The sequence below is a fragment of the Pecten maximus genome, chromosome 9, assembly GCF_902652985.1.
Source record: "Pecten maximus chromosome 9, xPecMax1.1, whole genome shotgun sequence".
Classification (NCBI taxonomy): domain Eukaryota; kingdom Metazoa; phylum Mollusca; class Bivalvia; order Pectinida; family Pectinidae; genus Pecten; species Pecten maximus.
The window spans coordinates 45,025,628-45,028,934 of record NC_047023.1 but is presented as its reverse complement, the minus strand read 5'-3'; positions in this window follow the sequence as shown (position 1 = coordinate 45,028,934).

Here is a 3,307-nt window from a genome sequence, read left to right as displayed (position 1 = left end):
AAAAAGAAAAACAGAACAATAACAATTCTAATCGATATCAAAGAAAAGTATTTGGTTGCAATATAATGCTTGATATAAGTGATAATATTCTGTATGTCATTTCAACTATTACAACCAAGTAATAGAACACTTGTAAATAGATGATTATGAGAGTTATGATTCAAATTATGTTGGACAGTTTGGCGAATATTATCATATGTCAATGTGTGACTAAGATAATGTAAAGCAGTTTCAAATGACCGGTTTGCATTTTCACTTTCGAGATTGAATTAGATTATCTTTATAACGATCACAGTTTTAATTACTAGCATTATTAGCTCAACTGACCAAGGTGAGCTTATGCCATACCATGGCGTCCGCCATTCGTCGTCCGTCTGTCGCCTGTCTACGTCCGACCGTCCGTCAACAATTGACTTCTTCTTCAAAACCACAGATCAGAATTTGATCAAATTTGGTCAGAAGCATTCCTATGGGTTGGGGACTCAAAATTGTACAAATGGTGGGGCTGAATCCTCAAGGGTTTGAGGGTCGTGGCCAAAAGGGGTCATTTTGGCTCTATTAATATAAACGACTTCTTCTCTGAAACCAATCAAAAGATATTGCTCATATTTGCCTGGTAGCATCACTATGGGGTGGGGATTCAAAATTGTACAAATGATAGGGCTGACCCCCAGGGGCCTTAGGGGCGGGACCAAATGTGGTCAATTGGGCTATATTGATATAAATGACTTCTTCTCTGAAACCGAGTGATGGATATTGCTAATATTTGCCTGGTAGCATCACTATGGGTTGGATATTCAAAATTGTACAGATGGTGGGGCTGACCCCCAGGGGTTTGAGGGGCGGGGCCAAAAGGGGTCAATTAATATAAACACCTTCTTCTCTGAAACCATGCAAAGGATATTGCTCATATTAGCTTGGTAGCATCACTATGGGGTGGGGATTCAAAATTGTACAAATAGTGGAGCTGACCCACAGGGGCTTGAGGGGCGGGCCAAATGTTTTCAATTGGGCTATATTGATATTAACGACTTCTTCCTTGAAACCGGGCAATGCATATTGCTCATATTTGTCTGGTAGCATCACTATGGGGTGGGGATTCAAAATTGTACAAATGGTGAGGCTGACCCCCGAGGGCCTGAGGGGCTGGGAAAAGAGGGGTCAATTTGGCTATATTGATATGAACAACTTCTCCTCTGAAACCAAGCAATAGATATTGCTCATATTTAACTGTGAGCATCTCTTTGGGGTCAAGATTCAAAATTGTACAAATTGTCGGGTCGACCTCCCTGGGGGCTGAGGGGCAGGGCCAAACGGGGTCAATTTGTCTAAATTGATATAAACAACTTTTGTTTTGAAACTAAGCAATGGATATCACTCACATTTGTGTGGTAGCATCCCTATGGGGTTGCGCCAAAAGTCAATTTCATTTCATGGATTAATGCATTTTTTGGCATAAAAACCTCATGTACCCATATAAAATGCCTAAAATGATATATTGACATAGCAATACCGGTGGCAATTATACTTTAATCATCATTCTTGTTTCATATCTCATGAAATCCACGTGAGCGATACAGGCCCTCTGGGCCTCTTGTTTCTTAATTGGCACAGTATACTATTTATATTACGATTGCCACAAAATTTGCAAATATCAGTTGAATATTGACTTTTATCTTATTGAGCAGCCTTTTTATCTATTAAGTAGACTAAATAGTTTTAATTTCTGGAGCAATTCTATTAATTTCATTAAACATGGATGGGAAAAACTTTCAAATAGATAACAGTATCCATAATGGGGGATCAAATATTCTGTTTGTTCGTAGTATAGTATGTGTACAGGTATCCCCCAGGTGTTTCAGGTTGTGTACATGGATTCCCCACGTGTGTCTGGTTGTGTACAGGGATTCCCAATGTGTGTCTGGTTGTGTACAGGGATTCCCCACACGTGTCTGGTTGTGTACAGGGAATCCCCACATGTGTCTGGTTGTGTACAGGGATTCCCTACGTGTGTCAGATTGTGTACAGGGATTCACCACGTGTGTCTGGTTGTGTACAGGGATTCCCCACGTGTGTATGATTGTGTACTGGGAATCCCCACATGTGTCTGGTTGTGTACAGGGTTTCCCACGTGTGTCAGGTTGTATACAGGGATTCCCCACATGTGTCTGGTTGTGTACAGGGAATTCCCACGTGTGTCAGATTGTGTACAGGGATTCTCCACGTGTGTCTGGTTGTGAACAGGGATATCCCACGTGTGTCTGGTCGTGAACAGGGATTCCCTACGTGTGTCTTGCTATGTGTACAGGGATATCCCACGTGTGTCAGATGGTCTACAGAGATTCCCCACGTGTGTCTGTCTGTGTACAGAGAAATATTGTTTATACTTATGGTAGATAAGTGACTAGAAAGCTTCCTTTACGTTAGATAAAACATAATGCTGGACATTCGGAACAAGTTAGACTAAGATGACGATTAGTACTGACTACAACATCGTTTCTGCTTGAATAATCCGAGTACTAATGTGAGAACAAACTTTTTGCATATGTAGCAGGCCGGGTCTTAATCGTAAATACTGTACATAGGTGTATGTCGCCTTCTAGCTTCAGGCTAGGGGTAATTTCCCTTTAGCTCAGTCGGTATAGCGGCGGATCAGTACGCCGAATGTCGTGGGTTCGATCCCGGTCAGTATAATCAATACAATTAACAGGTTAGTGAAGAACTTTAGTCGTCCATGAATAGGTTTCAACGGCAGTAAATATTGCGTAAACGTCTTTCACAAGATGCAGGGCAGGTGAGTGATACAGGCCCCTTTGGTCTGAATTACCAAATACGTACTTGATCCTAATGATTAAGGTATATGCATCTACTAGCAGCTCAATCATATTTATTGCAGATAACCCTGTCATCATCAGCGGTGATCAGCTGTTGATTATTGATCCTTTCCGAAGAAAAAAGAAACTTGGAAAAGATTGTCATACTTTAAAGTTCAAGAAACTTTGCAAATCTGTGCAGAAAAAACGTCATTACAACCAGGCACTTGCTGCACTCGAGGCTGTATTTGGTCGATGCGGATTTACAAAAGAGTCATTGAGTGATGGGTACGACGGCACGCTATTTTGGTTCCCATTCCGCCGTAGACCTTCAGAGTTATCAACCAAAGTATTCACTCATCACGATGTCACTGAGCTGATTACGATGTTAAAGAAAGAGGCACACTGTTTCCTTCTTTTTCTGAAAAATATCACTCAAGTTTCTTTTTATGAAAAGGAAACAGAATCCCCATTCTCTGTGAAATGTGTCTCGT